Source organism: Leuciscus leuciscus (genome assembly GCF_965113295.1).
Source record: "Leuciscus leuciscus genome assembly, chromosome: 23".
Lineage (NCBI taxonomy): Eukaryota > Metazoa > Chordata > Actinopteri > Cypriniformes > Leuciscidae > Leuciscus > Leuciscus leuciscus.
In genome coordinates, this window is record NC_138747.1 from 20,430,682 (window position 1) to 20,454,308 (window position 23,627).

Sequence of the window (23,627 nt, forward strand, 5' to 3'; positions counted from 1 at the left end):
AATAAAAAGGTTGCTGCTCAGAAGTTATTCTGAATTGACACATAACCAACATATATTTAGAAATCCAACCCTTGAGAGTTTACAATTCAAGACTCAAAATTAACCAGACTGTTATTAATATTGAGATATACAAGCTCAAACATAGAAACAAAAACAACAAATATTAAGAATATATTTATTAAATGAATAAAAAAATGTATGTGAATTTAGGATTGCAACTTATAACCACAACTAAAACATGGGGATTTTTTAAAGACAATCATCCCGCACATCCTATTCTATAATAAAATCAGCTAATCGAATATTCGAAAATCGTGACTCATCCCTAATTAATATAGTATTATTGTGTAAGTGGATGACATGACAAGCAGCAAAAGGCAGTGCAATTTGTGTGTAAGTGGGGTCAAATGTTAATAGCAAATTTAAAAATAAACCAATGTAGCAGCATCATAGTGTAAACTACCAGTGTATTTGTGCAAGAGTCAATCAGCTGCCCTTAGGTTATTGGAGGGTGGGGGTGGAAGGAAGAGGCTCACTATGATTCCCCTATAGAAAGTTAAGAGGATGGATTTTTGGGAGATGAGCCTTCCTCAACTGTGGGAGGAAGTGCAGAGGTTTTTGGGCTTTCTTGGCCAGGTTCTGTTGGTGGTGTCGATAGATCAAGATGGGTCATCTGTGATGTGGATTCTAAGCAACTCCGTGATCTTGACCTGCTCCATCATGGTGCTGTTGATGTGATGATTGTCAACGATCACCTCTGTAGTCATTTGGGTGTGGAGAGATATGATGTTGTCCTGTCCATGTCTGTGTGTTAGATAAACAACTGAATTTAATTCAGATAAATAAACACAGAAAGCGCACATTACTAAATAATTTTAAATCACACTTTTCATCTTGACATTTGTATTAAGATGCTAACCATCTTGAGCTTGACAAGACTACTGCAGTTCTGACCACAAATAATTTTGTTAAATAGCTCAAAAACAGTCATCTTTAACTAAAATATTTTTCCACCATACCTGTTCGCAGATGGGAGTTTTACTTACTCAAACATGTTCTGAGGGCAGAAAGGAAAATGATTGGTTTACAGCTTCAACCAATGAAACTGAAGCAAGGGCGGGGTTTAGACGTTTGAATTTGAGATGCGCTGCGGAGGGATTTCTTGAAGAATAGTCGGAATAAAAGACATGTTCGTGGGAGAACGCATTTATTGCAAGGTAAGTGAATTTACAACTATATTGTGTTACAATTCAACATCCTCTAACGTTTACTAAGATAATAAGCGAACATTTAAAAATGCAAAGAACTAATCATCGTCTAAATATCGTATTGTATGCATTTTGATTTGACTGTTTCACCAGTCGACCAAAACAAAGCTGCTTATGGGGTAACTGGTGTAAAACATGCTTTTCCAATGCTACCTCGCTGTCTGTTAAATTGATGTGCGAGAACAGAACTCGTTCAAATTTTCCGCGATATTTCAACGGTCAAAATGATACATCTCCCGCGATCGCGCTGCTCTCAGGGCAGGAGTAACGTTACTCGATAGATTCAAATTGCTGTTATTTTTAGTGTATTACGAGCTCTCAGGGCAGGAGTATAGATTCAAATTGCTGTTATTTTTAGTGTATTACGAGCTCTCAGGGCAGGAGTATAGATTCAAATTGCTGTTATTTTAGTGTATTACGCGCTGCTCTCAGGGCAGGACTACTCAATAGATTCAAATCACTTTTATTTTAGTGTATTACGTGCTGCTCTCAGGGCAGGAGTACTCAATAGATTCAAATCACTTTTATTTTAGTGTATTACGCGCTGCTCTAAGGGCAGGAGTACTCAATAGATTCAAATCACTTTTATTTTAGTGTATTACATGCTGCTCTCAGGGCAGGAGTACTCAATAGATTCAAATCACTTTTATTTTAGTGTATTACGCGCTGCTCTCAGGGCAGGAGTACTCAATAGATTCAAATCACTTTTATTTTAGTGTATTACGCGCTGCTCTCAGGGCAGGAGTACTCAATAGATTCAAATCACTTTTATTTTAGTGTATTACGAGCTGCTCTCAGGGCAGGAGTACTCAATAGATTAAAATCGCTGTTATTTTAGTGTATTACGCGCTGCTCTCAGGGCAGGAGTATAGATTCAAATTGCTGTTATTTTAGTGTATTACGCTCTGCTCTCAGGGCAGGAGTACTCAATAGATTCAAATTGCTGTTATTTTAGTGTATTACGAGCTCTCAGGGCAGGAGTATAGATTCAAATTGCTGTTATTTTAGTGTATTACGCTCTGCTCTCAGGGCAGGAGTACTCAATAGATTCAAATCACAGTTATTTTTAGTGTATTACGCGCTGCTCTCAGGGCAGGAGTATAGATTCAAATTGCTGTTATTTTTAGTGTATTACGAGCTCTCAGGGCAGGAGTATAGATTCAAATTGCTGTTATTTTAGTGTATTACGCGCTGCTCTCAGGGCAGGAATACTCAATAGATTCAAATCGCTGTTATTTTAGTGTATTATGTGCTGCTCTCAGGGCAGGAGTACTCAATAGATTCAAATCGCTGTTATTTTAGTGTATTACGCGCTGCTCTCAGGGCAGGATTACTCAATAGATTCAAATCGCTGTTATTTTAGTGTATTACGCGCTGCTCTCAGGGCAGGAGTACTCAATAGATTCAAATCACAGTTATTTTTAGTGTATTACGCGCTGCTCTCAGGGCAGGAGTATAGATTCAAATTGCTGTTATTTTTAGTGTATTACGAGCTCTCAGGGCAGGAGTATAGATTCAAATTGCTTTTATTTTAGTGTATTACGTGCTGCTCTCAGGGCAGGAGTACTCAATAGATTCAAATCGCTGTTATTTTTAGTGTATTACGCGCTGCTCTCAGGGCAGGAGTACTCAATAGATTCAAATCGCTGTTATTTTTAGTGTATTACGCGCTGCTCTCAGGGCAGGAGTACTCAATAGATTCAAATCACTTTTATTTTAGTGTATTACGCGCTGCTCTCAGGGCAGGAGTACTCAATAGATTCAAATCGCTGTTATTTTAGTGTATTACGCGCTGCTCTCAAGGCAGGAGTACTCAATAGATTCAAATCACTTTTATTTTTAGTGTATTATGCGCTGCTCTCAGGGCAGGAGTACTCAATAGATTCAAATCGCTGTTATTTTTAGTGTATTACACGCTGCTCTCAGGGCAGGAGTACTCAATAGATTCAAATCGCTGTTATTTTTAGTGTATTACGCGCTGCTCTCAGGGCAGGAGTACTTAATAGATTCAAATCGCTTTTATTTTTGTGTATTACGTGCTGCTCTCAGGGCAGGAGTACTCAATAGATTCATTCACTTTTATTTTAGTGTATTACGCGCTGCTCTCAGGGCAGGAGTACTCAATAGATTCAAATCGCTGTTATTTTTAGTGTATTACGCGCTGCTCTCAGGGCAGGAGTACTCAATAGATTCAAATCACTTTTATTTTTAGTGTATTACGCGCTGCTCTCAGGGCAGGAGTACTCAATAGATTCAAATCGCTGTTATTTTAGTGTATTACGCGCTGCTCTCAGGGCAGGAGTACTCAATAGATTCAAATCACAGTTATTTTTAGTGTATTATGCGCTGCTCTCAGGGCAGGAGTATAGATTCAAATTGCTGTTATTTTTAGTGTATTACGAGCTCTCAGGGCAGGAGTATAGATTCAAATTGCTGTTATGTTAGTGTATTACGCGCTGCTCTCAGGGCAGGAGTATAGATTCAAATTGCTGTTATGTTAGTGTATTACGCGCTGCTCTCAGGGCAGGACTACTCAATAGATTCAAATCGCTGTTATTTTTAGTGTATTACGCGCTGCTCTCAGGGCAGGAGTACTCAATAGATTCAAATCGCTGTTATTTTAGTGTATTACGCGCTGCTCTCAGGGCAGGAGTACTCAATAGATTCAAATCACTTTTATTTTTAGTGTATTACGCGCTGCTCTCAGGGCAGGAGTACTCAATAGATTCAAATCGCTGTTATTTTAGTGTATTACGCGCTGCTCTCAGGGCAGGAGTACTCAATAGATTCAAATCACAGTTATTTTTAGTGTATTACGCGCTGCTCTCAGGGCAGGAGTATAGATTCAAATTGCTGTTATTTTTAGTGTATTACGAGCTCAGGGCAGGAGTATAGATTCAAATTGCTGTTATGTTAGTGTATTACGCGCTGCTCTCAGGGCAGGAGTATAGATTCAAATTGCTGTTATGTTAGTGTATTACGCGCTGCTCTCAGGGCAGGAGTACTCAATAGATTCAAATCGCTGTTATTTTTAGTGTATTACGCGCTGCTCTCAGGGCAGGAGTACTCAATAGATTCAAATTGCTGTTATGTTAGTGTATTACGCGCTGCTCTCAGGGCAGGAGTATAGATTCAAATTGCTGTTATGTTAGTGTATTACCCGCTGCTCTCAGGGCAGGAGTATAGATTCAAATTGCTGTTATGTTAGTGTATTACGCGCTGCTCTCAGGGCAGGAGAACTCAATAGATTCAAATCGCTGTTATTTTTAGTGTATTACGCGCTGCTCTCAGGGCAGGAGTACTCAATAGATTCAAATCGCTGTTATTTTTAGTGTATTACGCGCTGCTCTCAGGGCAGGAGTACTCAATAGATTCAAATCGCTGTTATTTTTAGTGTATTACGCGCTGCTCTCAGGGCAGGAGTACTCAATAGATTCAAATCGCTGTTATTTTTAGTGTATTACGCACTGCTCTCAGGGCAGGAGTACTCAATAGATTCAAATTGCTGTTATGTTAGTGTATTACGCGCTGCTCTCAGGGCAGGAGTATAGATTCAAATTGCTGTTATGTTAGTGTATTACGCGCTGGTCTCAGGGCAGGAGAACTCAATAGATTCAAATCGCTGTTATTTTTAGTGTATTACGCGCTGCTCTCAGGGCAGGAGAACTCAATAGATTCAAATCGCTGTTATTTTTAGTGTATTACGCGCTGCTCTCAGGGCAGGAGAACTCAATAGATTCAAATCACTTTTATTTTAGTGTATTACGCGCTGCTCTCAGGGCAGGAGTACTCAATAGATTCAAATCGCTGTTATTTTAGTGTATTACGCGCTGCTCTCAGGGCAGGAGTACTCCGATTCAATTTGACTTCAACATGCACTAACTGTGATAAGCACAATATAACTGTGTCTTTAGTGCTGTTTTGAGGGCATTATAAATGTAATTTAGCTTAAAGATCTTAAGATTTTTACAAGTAATTTGATTTGTTTACATTGGTTCCACGTTACAATAAGGTTTCATTAATGTCCCTTGCACCAAGTTTACTCTACAAAAGAAATAGTCCAGGAACTATTTTAAAATGAGGATGAAACTGAAGCTTTCAGGTGAAATACATTTTACATTTAGTTTTTTTATGACTATCAGCTTACATTGAAACCAACATCTTGTAATTCATTTGCAGGAAGACCTACAGATCTGGAGAATTTAAGGAGGAACTGACAGACATTTGACCAGGCGACCCGTAGCGTTGGGCCTGGTTTAACAGGAAGCCCATTCAAGTTCAATGACACCTGTCTAAAATAAAAATAATAAAGCAATTAAAAACCTCTAAGAATAATGATATGAGCTAGTTAAAAGTACAACAGTTTAATGATAGGCTACATCTTTGCTCTGCATTTTTTTGTGATATGTTTCTGTTTTATACATTTAATTCACTGGAAATGTTTTGTAATACTATAAAAAAGGAAAGTCATAATTATGCTTGAATTGGTTATTTTGCACAATTGGACCAAAAGACAGTTCAATAAAAATATAATTAGTAATCTAGTTATTTACAATCAATTTTTGTTCAGTCATTAAATGAAATCAAAATTCCATAATTTTGTAAGGATTGATTTCCTACAGGGGTTCAGGCTGCTAGACTGCCGAATAACTAAAGAAACGTTATCAGTAAGATGGTGGAAAACTGTAGATTTCTTGTCCATTACCACCCACAGCTACTTATATCAACAACGGAAATAAGTTGTTACAAGTAGTAGTTACAAGTTGTAACAACAGCTAAATATGTGGCAGATTGCTGCTATAGAGTGACAATATTGTTTTGCAATAGGTAGCACTTCAAAGTCAATAACTAATCAAAACTAGTTGGCACATTATATGTAATTGAAAGGGTCTAATGACACTATATATGGTTACACTTAAAGTTACAAAATAGATGTGATGATAAAAACTTATCCCATCCCAAAATACCATTAATTGTACCCCCCATATATGTAAAGTGTTTCCTGAGAGATATAAAGAGAGGGAGAGAGTGTAGAAAGAGACAAATAGAGCCAGAGAATAAACGGGACAGAGAAACTGTTATAATCTTTGATGCCTTCCTTGACCATGTGTCTGTAACCCAAATGTGAGACGTTCAAATCGACTAATTAGATAATTAGAATTTCCCCCATTGTAAAAGGTGTGTCAATTCGTAGACCCCCGACGTACACACATTTTGACCTACAGGCCTTGAGCACTATCAGCACCTCTGCCTTTAGGAATTCCAAATGGTACCCTGGGGTAAGAAAGGGGAATTGAAACAGTAAAAGAAAATGTTTTTGTTCATTTTCAAATATCTTTAATTATTTTCAATCTTACACTTTTCCACACAGACTTAAAATTGCAATCCTCTCTCTAGATTTTTCTAACCATATTAAACATTAATGATTCATAAAACATTACATTTTTGGTATACAGTACAATCAGTACAAAAGTTTTCTGGAAGTGATAAGCACTAACAGGATGAGAAGAAACCTAAAATGCTTTATAACAGGTGTGGTTTGATGTTGCATGAGTTAAATGGTAGTCTGATCCTTTATCTGTTGCTGGTAGAGGGGTAAATGCACATTAATTTAGTGACATTCAAAAGAGACTCGCTTATGATAAAGACAAACAATCTCTAAATGATCACTAAACTTTTGCCATGAATTCAATCGGCTTTTGATAAATGTATTTTTAGAAAATCTTAATTTTTTATTTTGGAAAACAGAATGGTGGGAAAAGTATGGAAACAAAAATATTTTTCCATACTTGGAAATTACTCTAATCAAATGCCAAACTTTTCCAAATTGCCTAGGAACCCTGAAATTAAGTGTCTTTGTTTCTCTGCAATACTCAGTGGAAAATTAAGTATTTGAACATAGATCCACATTTTGCAATCACATTTATGCATCACAAAGTCAACACTGAGATTGTGTGCTTGTATCAGGTGGAACCAAACGCTCTCCATCTTTGCATCCAGGCCTTAATCATAGACTGGGTAGCATCAGGCATCTTCAGTGTTGGCTCATTTTATTCATCCAGTTTCTGCCAGCTCTTTCAGGTAACTGAAGAATGAGATACAAGAACAAGTTAAGGTAACACTTTACTTGAAGGGGTGTGCATAAGACTGACATGACAACGTCATAATCATGACATGACACATGTCATGAATATGAAGGAGGTTTTATGCATGTTTATGACAAATGTCATTAAGTGTCATTCGCTCAATTATGACATTTTTAATGCAAATATGACATTGTGTGAGATGTCTTTGTTATGGCAACTTACTAAACTTTACTAAGACAACAAAACCTGTCATGAATATGTCATAAACATGACATAGCAGATTAATTATCAAACTTAAGAAACCACTTCGCTTTATGGGTTAACATTTCATGTGGTTGGTTTTGACATTGGCTGTCATGAAGCCATTATAACATTTTAATGACAAATTAAATTTGTACCACTGTAGTTGAGGTCAAGAAAAACATTCATGACACAGTTATAATGGCCTCATGACAGCCAATGTCAAAACCAACCACCTGAAAGTTTAATGAAATGTTAACCCATAAAGCTAAGTGGTTTCTTAAGTTTAATAGTTAATCTGCTAGGCTATGTCATGTTTATGACAATTTATGTTGTCTTGGTAATGTCAAGTTGTCATGACAAAGACATTGACAGGTTTTGATGTATTGGTTTATGTCAAGTTGTCATAACAAAGACATCACAAACAATGTCATATTTGCATTAAAAATGTCATAATTGAGCGAATGACACTTAATGACAGTTGTCATAAACAAGCATATCTATTGCTTCATTTATGACCTCTGCCATGTCATGATTATGAAGGTTTCATGTCAGTCTTATGCACACCCCTTCAAGTAAAGTGTTACCCAAGTTAATAATAGACCAAAAAGAAATGGTCTACTTATGTAACAACAAAATGATTCAAAATAATCAAATATACCCTTAAAAATGTGTAGGGCTATAGATTTACTAGACTATAAAACCAGCAAAAATATAAAAAGGAAAAAAAGAGTATTTTGTACTGTAGCCTATATTTTGGTATTGTGGGACAACTTTGCTTTAGTTTTACAAAAGTGATGCCCTAAAGAATGCCCTGGGAGCTGACAGCCATTTTTACTGAATATTTTTATGAGTTATGTTTTTTTAGTTTTTTTTTAAGAATTAACAATGATTAGTTATAGAGAAAAATATAATTATTCTAGAACTGACCTTAGTGTATCAAATTATTAGAGCACATAGTATCATTACTACTGTATATTCCTGCAATACAGGAATATTACAGGACTTCATTTCTAGGAAAATGCAAAGTTTTCCTTCCCTGACAGCTTGGAGTATTGCGCTAAAAGAACAGCGATTTGAATCTATTGAGTACTCCTGCCCTGAGAGCAGCGCGTAATACACTAAAATAACAGCGATTTGAATCTATTGAGTACTCCTGCCCTGAGAGCAGCGCATAATACACTAAAATAACAGCGATTTGAATCTATTGAGTACTCCTGCCCTGAGAGCAGCGCGTAATACACTAAAAATAACAGCGATTTGAATCTATACTCCTGCCCTGAGAGCAGCGCGTAATACACTAAAATAACAGCGATTTGAATCTATTGAGTACTCCTGCCCTGAGAGCAGCGTGTAATACACTAAAAATAACAGCAATTTGAATCTATTGAGTACTCCTGCCCTGAGAGCAGCGCGTAATACACTAAAAATAACAGAGATTTGAATCTATTGAGTACTCCTGCCCTGAGAGCAGCACATAATACACTAAAATAACAGCGATTTGAATCTATTGAGTACTCCTGCCCTGAGAGCAGCGCATAATACACAAAAATAACAGCGATTTGAATCTATTGAGTACTCCTGCCCTGAGAGCAGCGCGTAATACACTAAAAATAACAGCGATTTGAATCTATACTCATGCCCTGAGAGCAGCGCGTAATACACTAAAATAACAGCGATTTGAATCTATTGAGTACTCCTGCCCTGAGAGCAGCGCGTAATACACTAAAAATAACAGCAATTTGAATCTATTGAGTACTCCTGCCCTGAGAGCAGCGTGTAATACACAAAAAATAACAGCGATTTGAATCTATACTCCTGCCCTGAGAGCAGTGCGTAATACACTAAAATAACAGCGATTTGAATCTATTGAGTACTCCTGCCCCTGAGAGCAGCGCGTAATACACTAAAATAACAGCGATTTGAATCTATTGAGTACTCCTGCCCTGAGAGCAGCGCGTAATACACTAAAATAAAAGTGAATGAATCTATTGAGTACTCCTGCCCTGAGAGCAGCACGTAATACACAAAAATAAAAGCGATTTGAATCTATTAAGTACTCCTGCCCTGAGAGCAGCGCGTAATACACTAAAAATAACAGCGATTTGAATCTATTGAGTACTCCTGCCCTGAGAGCAGCGCGTAATACAGTAAAAATAACAGCGATTTGAATCTATTGAGTACTCCTGCCCTGAGAGCAGCGCGTAATACACTAAAAATAACAGCAATTTGAATCTATTGAGTACTCCTGCCCTGAGAGCAGCGCGTAATACACTAAAAATAACAGCGATTTGAATCTATTGAGTACTCCTGCCCTGAGAGCAGCGCGTAATACACTAAAAATAACAGCAATTTGAATCTATTGAGTACTCCTGCCCTGAGAGCAGCGTGTAATACACTAAAAATAACAGCGATTTGAATCTATACTCCTGCCCTGAGAGCAGTGCGTAATACACTAAAATAACAGCGATTTGAATCTATTGAGTACTCCTGCCCCTGAGAGCAGCGCGTAATACACTAAAATAACAGCGATTTGAATCTATTGAGTATTCCTGCCCTGAGAGCAGCGCGAAATACACTAAAATAAAAGGGATTTGAGAGTACTCCTGCCCTGAGAGCAGCGCGTAATACACTAAAAGAACAGCGATTTGAATCTATTGAGTACTCCTGCCCTGAGAGCAGCACATAATACACTAAAATAACAGCGATTTGAATCTATTGAGTACTCCTGCCCTGAGAGCAGCACGTAATACACTAAAATAAAAGCGAATGAATCTATTGAGTACTCCTGCCCTGAAAGCAGCGCGTAATACACTAAAATAACAGCGATTTGAATCTATTGAGTACTCCTGCCCTGAGAGCAGCTCGTAATACACTAAAATAACAGCGATTTGAATCTATTGAGTATTCCTGCCCTGAGAGCAGCTCGTAATACACTAAAATAACAGCGATTTGAATCTATTGAGTACTCCTGCCCTGAGAGCAGCGCGTAATACACTAAAATAAAAGGGATTGTAGAGTACTCCTGCCCTGAGAGCAGCGCGTAATACACTAAAAGAACAGCGATTTGAATCTATTGAGTACTCCTGCCCTGAGAGCAGCACATAATACACTAAAATAACAGCGATTTGAATCTATTGAGTACTCCTGCCCTGAGAGCAGCGCGTAATACACTAAAATAAAAGCGAATTAATCTATTGAGTACTCCTGCCCTGAAAGCAGCGCGTAATACACTAAAATAACAGCGATTTGAATCTATTGAGTACTCCTGCCCTGAGAGCAGCTCGTAATACACTAAAATAACAGCGATTTGAATCTATTGAGTACTCCTGCCCTGAGAGCAGCTCGTAATACACTAAAATAACAGCGATTTGAATCTATTGAGTACTCCTGCCCCAAGAGCAGCTCGTAATACACTAAAATAACAGCGATTTGAATCTATTGAGTACTCCTGCCCTGAGAGCAGCGCGTAATACACTAAAATAAAAGCGAATTAATCTATTGAGTACTCCTGCCCTGAGAGCAGCGCGTAATACACTAAAAATAACAGCGATTTGAATCTATTGAGTACTCCTGCCCTGAGAGCAGCGCGTAATACAGTAAAAATAACAGCGATTTGAATCTATTGAGTACTCCTGCCCTGAGAGCAGCTCGTAATACACTAAAATAACAGCGATTTGAATCTGAGTACTCCTGCCCTGAGAGCAGCGCGTAATACACTAAAAATAACAGCAATTTGAATCTATTGAGTACTCCTGCCCTGAGAGCAGCGCGTAATACACTAAAAATAACAGCGATTTGAATCTATTGAGTACTCCTGCCCTGAGAGCAGCGCGTAATACACTAAAATAAAAGTGATTTGAATCTATTGAGTACTCCTACCCTGAGAGCAGCGCGTAATGCACTAAAAACAACAGCGATTTGAATCTATTGAGTATTCCTGCCCTGAGAGCAGCGCGTAATACACAAAAATAAAAGTGATTTGAATCTATTGAGTACTCCTGCCCTGAGAGCAGCGCGTAATACACTAAAATAACAGCAATTTGAATCTATACTCCTGCCCTGAGAGCTCGTAATACACTAAAAATAACTGTGATTTGAATCTATTGAGTACTCCTGCCCTGAGAGCAGCGCGTAATACACTAAAATAACAGCGATTTGAATCTATTGAGTACTCCTGCCCTGAGAGCAGCGCGTAATACACTAAAATAAAAGTGATTTGAATCTATTGAGTACTCCTGCCCTGAGAGCAGCGCGTAATACACTAAAAATAAAAGTGATTTGAATCTATTGAGTACTCCTGCCCTGAGAGCAGCGCGTAATACACTAAAATAACAGCGATTTGAATCTATTGAGTACTCCTGCCCTGAGAGCAGCGCGTAATACACTAAAATAAAAGTGATTTGAATCTATTGAGTACTCCTGCCCTGAGAGCAGCGCGTAATACACTAAAAATAACAGCGATTTGAATCTATTGAGTACTCCTGCCCTGAGAGCAGCACGTAATACACTAAAATAAAAGCAATTTGAATCTATACTCCTGCCCTGAGAGCTCGTAATACACTAAAAATAACAGCAATTTGAATCTATACTCCTGCCCTGAGAGCAGTGCGTAATACACTAAAATAACAGCGATTTGAATCTATTGAGTATTCCTGCCCTGAGAGCAGCATGTAATACACAAAAATAAAAGTGATTTGAATCTATTGAGTACTCCTGCCCTGAGAGCAGCGCGTAATACACTAAAATAACAGCGATTTGAATCTATTGAGTACTCCTGCCCTGAGAGCAGCGCGTAATACACCAAAAGAACAGCGATTTGAATCTATTGAGTACTCCTGCCCTGAGAGCAGCGCGTAATACACTAAAATAACAGCGATTTGAATCTATTGAGTACTCCTGCCCTGAGAGCAGCACATAATACACTAAAATAACAGCGATTTGAATCTATTGAGTACTCCTGCCCTGAGAGCAGCGCGTAATACACTAAAATAACAGCGATTTGAATCTATTGAGTAATCCTGCCCTGAGAGCAGCGCGTAATACACTAAAATAAAAGTGATTTGAATCTATTGAGTACTCCTGCCCTGAGAGCAGCGCGTAATACACTAAAAATAACAGCGATTTGAATCTATTGAGTACTCCTGCCCTGAGAGCAGCACGTAATACACTAAAATAAAAGCAATTTGAATCTATACTCCTGCCCTGAGAGCTCGTAATACACTAAAAATAACAGCAATTTGAATCTATACTCCTGCCCTGAGAGCAGTGCGTAATACACTAAAATAACAGCAATTTGAATCTATACTCCTGCCCTGAGAGCTCGTAATACACTAAAATAACAGCAATTTGAATCTATACTCCTGCCCTGAGAGCAGCGCGTAATATACTAAAATAACAGCGATTTTAATCTATTGAGTAGGCTACTCCTGCCCTGAGAGCAGCGCGTAATACACTAAAATAACAGCAATTTGAATCTATACTCCTGCCCTGAGAGCTCGTAATACACTAAAATAACAGCAATTTGAATCTATACTCCTGCCCTGAGAGCAGCGCGTAATATACTAAAATAACAGCGATTTTAATCTATTGAGTAGGCTACTCCTGCCCTGAGAGCAGCGCGTAATACACTAAAATAAAAGTGATTTGAATCTATTGAGTACTCCTGCCCTGAGAGCAGCGCGTAATACACTAAAATAAAAGTGATTTGAATCTATTGAGTTCTCCTGCCCTGAGAGCAGCGCGTAATACACTAAAATAAAAGTGATTTGAATCTATTGAGTACTCCTGCCCTGAGAGCAGCATGTAATACACTAAAATAAAAGTGATTTGAATCTATTGAGTACTCCTGCCCTGAGAGCAGCGCGTAACACACTAAACTAAAAGTGATTTGAATCTATTGAGTACTCCTGCCCTGAGAGCAGCGCGTAATACACTAAAATAAAAGTGATTTGAATCTATTGAGTAGTCCTGCCCTGAGAGCAGAGCGTAATACACTAAAATAACAGCAATTTGAATCTATACTCCTGCCCTGAGAGCTCGTAATACACTAAAAATAACAGCAATTTGAATCTATACTCCTGCCCTGAGAGCTCGTAATACACTAAAAATAACAGCAATTTGAATCTATCGAGTACTCCTGCCCTGAGAGCAGCGCGATCGCGGGAGATGTATCATTTTGACTGTTGAAATATCGCGGAAAATTTGAACGAGTTCTGTTCTCGCATATCAATTTAACAGACAGCGAGGTAGCATTGGAAAAACATGTTTTACACCAGTTACCCCATAAGCAGCTTTGTTTTGGTCGACTGATGAAACAGTCAAATCAAAATGCATAGGCTACAATACGATATTTAGACGATGATTAGTTCTTTGCATTTTTAAATGTTCGCTTATTATCTTAGTAAACGTTAGAGGATGTTGAATTGTAACACAATATAGTTGTAAATTCACTTACCTTGCAATAAATGCGTTCTCCCACGAACATGTCTTTTATTCCGACTATTCTTCAAGAAATCCCTCCGCAGCGCATCTCAAATTCAAACGTCTAAACCCCGCCCTTGCTTCAGTTTCATTGGTTGAAGCTGTAAACCAATCATTTTCCTTTCTGCCCTCAGAACATGTTTGAGTAAGTAAAACTCCCATCTGCTACCTGTTCTGTTATGTAGGTGAAGCCCAACCACTATCAATCGTGACAATCAACCATAATCCTTAAATAACTCCATGACTACCACTATAAAGTTGATTTGAAATAATTTCTTTGTTTTGGTTTGCACTCTTTTTAGCTGATAATTAGTCTAGCTTACTTGTAGCCTAGGTAGCTTGCTGTAACCAACCTGGACATACCCTCCCGTTTACCTCGTGATTCTCCCTTAGACTTATTTCCTGCTGTCTTCCCGTTTAAATATTTTTCCCGTAATTATCCCGTATTTGTATACTCTTTGCTTAGTTCATTGTGTATGTACCGAATGCTTATTTTGGATTAGCCTAAGCGACATACCATGTTAGACCTCACGTTAGCTTTACTGCTCCACTACCAACATTCTTTCGTGGCTAACGTTACTGTTCTCATCAACGACAACGCATATATTGGGGGTGGTGGTGGCGCAATGGATAAGACACATGCCTTTGGTGTGAGAGACCCGGGTTCGAATCCACTGTGAGACACCAATGTGTCCCTGAGCAAGACACTTAACCCCTAGTTGCTCCAGAGGGGTGCGACCTCTGACATATATAGCAATTGTAAGTCGCTTCGGATATAAGCGTCAGCTAAATGAATAAATGTAAATGTAAATATATTCACGGCGAACTATAGCTTGCAGTCTTAAATACAACTTATATGAAAAGCATTAAGATATAGGGGTGTATAATCATTGTAAAACAAATCTTACCTTGACGTTGTCTTGCCGAGACACACCGGTCTCTCCAGATTGGGTTGTAGACTCATGGATTTGGCTGCAGACTGACGCGACGCCGGTTCAACGAATAACGTGATTGGCCAAATCAATTCAACAAGGTAACAACACAAGCGTTGATTGGATCTCACTCCGGCCAACGTTTGTGATCAGCAAGCGAAATTAAATCTATTTTTATACTTTAATGTGCAACAATTGGCGTTGGAAACAATCGGTAATCTTTTTGTGAATTATTCATACAGACAAATAAAAAAATGAGCCACACAGCTGCTGGGTAACTGTCAAATCAAAAACTAAACGAGATAGACGGACTTGGCCCACTGCCTACATGGAAAGCAACACCATGGAAGACACAAAAGACAGGTCTTCTCAGGAGGCTGTGCCTACAGGTAGGAATTCTACAAAGTGAACTCTCTCGGTTTACTCTGACATATCTACGTACAATGTTTTGCTACTAATCTGTTATGCCTGCTTTTTCTTGTGTCTTACAGCAATTGCTAAGGAGATCCTCATCCAGCTTGATTCTATCAGAGAGCAGCAGTTGCTCATCCTGATGCAGCTCCTACAAATCTCCAGCAGTTCCAGACTTCACGCCAGACCCAACACATTTTGGGCTCCTACTTTCAACTATTGAGGAGCTACAATGTTTGGAGGAGACGTTAAAGAATCCAGAGGAGAAGAAGAATTTGGTGAGTTAAATTATGCATTAATCAGATCATTCCTAAAAGTCAGTCCCCACTCTCACTCATGCTATATTCCTTAAATAACTAACGAGTTACATGTCTTTGTTTCAGACTGTTCTCCTTGGAATGGTCGGAGGCATGACTCTTAAAGACACTGTGGGGCAGGTCCTGAAAAGAGCAATGAACACTTCGCTGGCGAGACTCATTAAAAGTGTGGTTCTGGGTGAGTGTCAGTGCTGGATAACTGCACTGTGGTGACATCCCAGGGCTCTACAGTGCAACCTATTTATTTATTTATTTATTTATTTACTGGCTGTGACGGTGACAAAGTATTTAGGAGCACCAGTGCGACTGACCTGATCAGGTTCTATGGGTGCACCCTCCATTGAAACTAGAGCTGCAACGATTCCTCGATTAAAGTCGAGCACTCGATTAAAAAAAATCCTCAATAGCAATTTACCCGTGTTGAGTAACCGGCAAAATACCGGAAGTGGCGCATTCCACAGACGAGAATCCATGAATAACATTATTACACCGTTTTCTAAGGCTACGCGATCTATTTAAAACCATTTACAATCATAATATAGCATAGTGCTATCATGAAATCACAAAGGCTGTGATTTAGTTAAGAATATGCGCTTTTTAAAAAAAAAATGCCCCGGCAAGTCATTTTATCAAATACCGCCTTTTAATGGGTAGGTTAATTTGTCATTGATCAGAAGGTGCTCCTAAATTTTTGACTGCTCCTAAACTTTTTAAATTAAAAAGAAATGTAAGTGTAGAGCCCTGCATCCAAATTAAGTTTTGGTGGTTGCTGAGTAACATCACGTGGTCATGCTGCCCTCTTCTATCTTGTGTTTTTCTCAGATGCAGTCCGCCGCAATGCCCTGACCAAAGATTCTACAGAAGAGGAAACAGAGCTGCTCATCACCAGGTGTCTGTGGTTAGCCTCTGATAGGGATGGTGGCCGAAGTCAGAGGGCGAACAGGCAGAAAACGTAGACAACTCAAATATCGCGGTGGGCCAGAATTAAATGTTTCAAAGTTAAAAATGTTGATATTGGAAAATGGTATTTGAACTCCTTGATTCTACATTAATGCTGTGATATTATTTCTATTCTATTCAAATCTGTTATTAAAAAGTGTGTTTATCCTATTTTTGTAGTGTGGTCCAATAAAAAATGCATTAAACATGAAACCTGTCTTCCTTGTGCTGTTTTACTTTGTTTATCTTGCATAAATAACGGCTGCATAAATAACGGCTGCTAAGCAATTTTAGTATTAACCTGATATGAATGGAAATCAAAGTTCAAATAAGTCCAAATAAGGAACGGGATTGGAGGCGAGCTATACGTCCTCTCACTCGGGTTTCCGCAATCGGGCCGCGTTAAAACCGAGCGCTCGGCCGAGTGTCTTTAGCCTTAATCGGGCCGCGTTAAAACCGAGCGCTCGCAGAGCAATCGGACCTAGATTCATGCCGAGGATTGGCCGATTGTTTTAGCCTTAATCGGGCCGCTTTCGGCCCGCACAATTTTTGCTAGCTGGGTTAAGTTAACACTTTATTTTCTCTTATCTATCTCTCTCTCTCTCTCTCTCTCTCTCTCTCTCTCTCTCTCTCTCTCTCTCTCTCTCTCTCTCTCTCTCTATATATATATATATATATATATATATATATATATATATATATATGTATATATATATATATTAGGGCTGGGCGGTATGACGGTATATATCGTTACCGCGGTAGAAAATGTCAACCATAACAGATTTTTTCATTCCGTGATACCGCGACATGTAAATAAGTGGGCGTGGTTAACTCACATGCAGCGTGCGAGAGACTGAGACACTGAGATTTGTCAAAGAAACATGGAGAAAGCAGATCAAGAGGATCCACAAAGGTGCGGCACCCGTAGGCTACAGTTTAGAGGAGTACACAATTGCAGCGGGGAAAGCATGAAGCTTGACAACAACAGAACAGTTCATATATCAATATCGTAACGAATAGAAATAACCTTAAATAATGTATAGTTATCATCTTTCTGTCTCTTATGTATAGTTACTTTTTAAACATGAAACTCGCATTCAGTATGACACGAGAGCAGTTGCCGTGGTAATGAACAACCTGCGAATGTGTAATCCTGTATCTGAGGCAAAATTACTAAATATGCAGCGCGAGTTATATATTTCTAACTCCAAACAATTGGCCACTGAAACAGCTGATAAAATCTTGCTTCGATTCAATGCGTGATTACAACTTGTCACTCAAATTAACCGATCGCATTTTACTGATGCAAAAGACGCGCGCGTGCACACGCACTGAGAGGGAGCACGTGTGTCGGTGTTCACCGAGCTATGTAAAATAATGACGCAGTTACAAGGTATGTGTATAATTTACAATACTTAGTCAACACTAACAGTAGCTGCTGTTAAGTTTTCATACTGCTGTTCTCCTAGTCAGTAGCCCCGTTTACATGCACACTTTTTTGCTATTCTGATTAAGATCGTTCTGATTGACGGATTCCGGTTGACTGTTTACATGGGATGTTATCTAAACCGATCTGGTGTTTACATCGACGCTTTCAATCGAAATCATTTTGTGACATGCGCACACTTGTCTGCCGGATCTGGAAGCTCATTATTTCCCACGTTTTCAATCCTGTCAAGATGGTGCATCACTTAATCGTTGCGTTAGTTGTAGGCATTAGCCGCGTTTCCACTATCGGGCCAGTGCGAGCCAGGGCTTTAAACGGCCGTGCCAGGCTAATAGCCTCGGGCCAGTATAGCACTGTGCCCAAAATCTGCTGCGTTTCCACTGTGCCTCTCTGGAACAACGTCACACAAACCCATCATTTCACCAACAAAATGGAAGTTTTATCAGAAAACTAATCGGAAAGAAATCACTGGAAACAGCGTGATCGCAAAACAAGCCGTTTGCTGGCATTTCTGTTGTTTAATTGATTATTTAAAACCCAAGCATCGATGTTTTACCACAGGTTTACAATAAAAAGCGACACATTGATCATAATGAATTTATTTGTGTCAAAATTGCACATTAGTCACACAGAAATAAAGTGGTTTACCGTTTATGACGTTTGTGAACGTCTATTTCACAAAAGAAAGAGGACACGCAACTTATTCAGTCGCATCTGTTTCTGTTTATTTGGTAGCCTAGTTACAGGACATATTTACATCACATTTAGAAAGAATGATAATTTCTACAAATATGCCACCAAAAATATTACCTGAGGAGCTTTAGCACTCTCTCCCAGAAGGATACAGTTATATTTTCAGTCAGAGATAAAGAGGATAGTCCGGTATAAAGAGACGAGACGTAGGCTACTGACAGATAAAATAAATCAGGATTATGATAACCTATATGATTTGTCTAATTTCTTGATTTGTCTGATTTCGCTGATTTCTAAGCGTTCATATTTACCATGTTTACTATGTAAATCAGGGGCAGACAGAACAATGGAGATAATCTCAGAGCAGAAACAGATAACAGGCAAGGGTCGAGGCAGGCGGCAGGAATCACAGTCCAATGAACAATCCGGGTCAAGACAGGCAGCAGAAGAATCAGAAGTCGGTGTAAACAATCCAATGTCAGTAACAGTTCAGAAAACACTCAGAAATTGTACGCCGGGGCAATGCAGTACTTCGCAGAGAAGTGGAGTGTGGAAGTGGCTTTTATGTGTGTGTGAATGAGGTGCAGGTGTGCGTGTAATCAGTGCAGTGCAGGTGTATGAAATAATCAGTCCAGGAAGATGCAGGATGGGAATTGTAGTCTGTGAGTGAATATGATGGTCCAGTGTGGAGTGCCCTCTGGTGGCTCTCAAGGGCACTCCGGCTGGTGACGTTACAGTTTACATGGTGTAATCTTTAATTTGATCGGTTCATGAAAAGGTTTATTCCACCCCCTTCAATCCGACTGAAATTTCAATCGGTTTGAGCATTTTTATTCCGATTGAGGTGTTGACATGGAGCATTTTCATTCTGATTGGACTTTTAAACTGGTTATAATCGGAATACAATGCTACATGTAAACGGGGCTACTTATGAACTTGACGCTTCTGAACATCTCTTGGTTAAAGCTTAGGTGACGGGTTGCCAGATATCACAAAAAGAAGAAAACAAGCCCTCTAAAAGCAGACATGGCAAAAATGTACCGGGAAACCATTTAAACATAACTAGTATTTATCTATTCAGTTCAATATAAAATATTCAGATATTATAAACTGCTTGATGAAGTAAAGCAATAACATGAGATTGAAAAATTATTCAGCAACACTTTATTTAAAGTTGAATTGCACCTATGAGTTGTATTTAATATCAATAAGTTGGGGGCAGTTCATCTAAAAGTTGATGAGAGTGTTTTGTTTGCTATATTTAGCTATTAAAAATAGTTTACCAAAGAAATAATTTACCCAATAAAAGAAAAAGAAAATTCAAACAAAGTGAAGTACTTTTCATTTCTAAAGTATTTGGGTTTATTTATTATACAAAGCCTTTTTTGTCGATTTTTCGAGAACAACTACAACTATAAATTAAAGCTGCAAGCAGCATTTATCGGGGTTCAAGCAGTTAAGGCCTTTAAGGCCTTTAAGCACACAAGCATCAAAAGACATTAAGTTTTATTTAGCAAGCATTTAACAACTGACATAATAGACGGAAAAGACCATTTACAGCCAATACAGGCAGTTAACCATGGGAAATATATGGTTTTAAAGCTTTTTAACAGTTATAGCGCCACCTTTTGTCCGATCTCCATAAAATTTGGCATGCTTGTTAATGATGTTATGTCACATATGCTCACCAATTTTTGTTAAGTTCTGAGTTTTCATTTATGATTTATAGGCATTTTAGTGTATTTTGCCACGCCCCTTTTAATAAATTACCCTATTAAAGCCACCCAAATGCAAAAGTTCAACTTTTTTTCGATAATTATTGATCTAGAGAGTCCAGAGAATTGTCCTAGACTGGTCTGGTTCCGATCGGGCGAAAAACCAGGGACTAGTTCGCAAAAGTAGGTTTTTAACATATTCATGAATATTTAATGAACGGTTTGATTGACAGCAATGGTTCTTGAGGCAAAGTTGTTCAGCATGAGCAGATCTATCAAATGATATGCATTTTGTGATGATAAGTGTAACACCACGTGATTACAGAGCCATAAACCTCGTTAGCGCCAACTAGTGGCCGATTTCTTTCAAAATTCTTACAGACCTCTAGGGGCTTGAGCCGAACATGCCCACCGAGTTTCGCTCCGATCAGACTTCGTTAACGGTGCTCAAACCTCATTGGCCAATGGCGGCCATGTTTTTCGAGATACGCCAATATCCTTTTAGACGTACGTGGCCCCTTGGGCCAAGACACTGCATACCAAGTTTCAAGTCATTCGGAAAAACGGTCAGGTGTCTATACGTTTTTTTTATTTTATAGCGCCACCATGTGGCCAATCTACGCAATTTTTTTACTCTGACCTTAGATTGACATCTTACACATGTGTACCAAGTTTGGTGAAGTTTACTTAATTACTTCTTGAGTTATAGCCATTTTAGTAAAATAGGCTCCTCCCACAACGTTAATTTTGCACCCCCTAGCGACCATGAATCGAAATTTCAACTTTTTTTCGATAATTATTGATCTACAGACTCCAGAGAACAATTCTGCACTAGTTTGGTTCCGATCGGGCGAAAAACCAGGGACTAGTTCGCAAAAGTAGGTTTATGACAAAATTCAAAATGGCGAAAAATCTATCATGGCGGAAATGAAATCGGAGATATACGTTTTTTTCTTCAGGAGCTCTGGATTTCAATGATATAAGACACTTGAAGCTACGCCTTACGGTCTGGGAGTTCTGAGCAGTTTCGCGCTATTGATTGCTATAGCGCCACCTATGGGCCGATTGGGCTGAGTCCGTGTATCTGAGTAGCGAGCAATAGTACTACCATCTGGCAAAGTTTCAAGTCTCTAGGTCTTACGGTTTGGGCTGCACGATGCGTTTTATGGCGGAAAAATAATAATAATAAAAATCAGGACAATTACAATAGGGTTTCAGCACTTCGTGCTTGAACCCCTAATAACTATATCGTGAAATATATCGTTACCGTGAAATAAAATTAGCCATACCGTGAAACCGAATTTTGGTCATACCGCCCACCCCTAATATATATATATAGTATAGTATATAGTAGTGATGTATGTCTCGAGACCGGTCTTGGTCTCGAGACCGGTCTCGAGACCACTTTTACGTGGTCTCGGTCTTGTCACGGCCTTGACGGTCTTTGGTCTTGGTCTTGTCTTGGTCTCGGACCTCTCGGTCTTGTCTAGGTCTCGCTGTCTCAGACCGACATAGTGGTCGGGGAATTTAGCAATACAATACTACCATATCCACGATGACACAACGTTCGATAATGCAACATTATTATCCGCAACGGAACGGATTGAAGCGTGCGTCCGAGTGAAAGTTCGGCGTGTGCGCGAGCCACACCAGAAAACACTTTATCCGCGCCACTGATCGCAGCGGCAACGAGCACTTTGATCACTTGAATTAAAAAACACATATCAGTGACATGATGGGTTTTAACTTCATTCAGGAGATTTTGGGTAAGTTCACAACTGACAAATGACTTTGAGCGCACCGCCAACGGTGTGTGTGTGTGTGTGTGTGTGTGTGTGTGTGTGTGTAAACCATATAGCGACAAAACGACCACTTAAGCCTATAATTTCGTTTTTAAAAATTGAATTATGTATTTAAAAGTTGCAGAATGGATTCATTTGGAGACTCCGAAATCGGCAGAGATAGGCAGGCATTTGCTTAGATGAATTTGTGACTTTGATATCTGTGTGTGTGTGTGTGTGTGTGTGTGTGTGTGTGTGTGTGTGTGTGTTGTTTGATTACAGTATTGTATTTAAGATGGTGTTAGACTAAATAAATGGTCTTTTAAATATCATCTGCATATCTCCGTTGTGTTGACTAAACATTAGGCCTAATCCAAGTTTATAATTTTGTATCTTTAATTTGATGTTACGATTTCATCTACACATTAAGTATAATTTCAATTGGTTACATATTTCTCATTCTTTAGACAGTTGTTGGAGGAGCAAGATGGTGTTGGAGGTGTTTGATGTTTTGTCAGATGAACCAGTCAGTACCAGTCATGTCAGTCCTCAACAGTACACAAAAGTTAACGGAGTCTCAATCCTCTAATAGTGCAGTAACAGCCGTCATGCAATTGCTACACATAGTTGATCTCACCCAGTCTGCAAAAACATTTACAGTGAGCTCACAGTCACACACATGCAGAGCCGATCAGCCCTATACGCACACTACGCAAGGTGCGTAGGGCCCCGCAAATTACTCAAGGCCCCGCCTCCCCTCGTGTCAAAGCGCGTCAATCAATGTTTACAATATCGATGAGAAAATGAAGCGGAACTGTCTTTCTGGTCACGAAAAGAGAGAGAAAAAAACACCATGAGAGTTAATTGCGGCAACAGTTATCAGGTAGACTTGTGTGCTCTCCTCTCAAAGTTTGATGTCAGCAAAGAACAGTAGGCTAAAGTTAAGGTAATGTGAGTTGATTTATTATGTTTAATAAACGACAAAGGACAACGGTGTTTGTTTATAAACTGCAGCTCGGAAAAGATAACCGCGTCGCGCGTTAACATGCGATAATATGCACGTGCATGAAATGAAACGCGCACTTTCCAGCAGAAACATCTGTTGTGAGTTGGGACCAGTACAATATGGGCGTGATGGCACTCCTCATTATAGTTTTAAAACAAGACGATGATTATCTAGTTGCTAAGTCAAGGTCTAGTTACAACTCTGCACTAATGCATTATGGAAAGCAATGTATTGACATTGACTATTGATAGGCTCCATTGAATTTAAAATGTTGATTGGCTGGAGATTCTGGTCAATATGGATGCACAT

The 23,627-nt window shown here is 39.0% G+C and overlaps 2 long non-coding RNA genes across 2 annotated transcripts; one reads left to right on the forward strand and one right to left on the reverse strand.

The window, feature by feature from the left end:
* Positions 1 to 158: 158 nt before the first annotated feature.
* LOC309488545 lies at positions 159 to 14,979 on the reverse strand. Its single transcript, XR_014202165.1, has 2 exons — positions 14,247 to 14,979; positions 159 to 1,019 (listed from the first exon to the last, which is right to left on the reverse strand). It is a non-coding gene; the product is annotated as an uncharacterized lncRNA (long non-coding RNA).
* A 327-nt stretch (positions 14,980 to 15,306) lies between these two features.
* LOC309488538 lies at positions 15,307 to 16,889 on the forward strand. The gene is made up of 4 exons (XR_014202156.1): positions 15,307 to 15,398; positions 15,501 to 15,698; positions 15,804 to 15,915; positions 16,560 to 16,889. It is a non-coding gene; the product is annotated as an uncharacterized lncRNA (long non-coding RNA).
* The last annotated feature ends 6,738 nt before the right edge of the window (positions 16,890 to 23,627 follow it).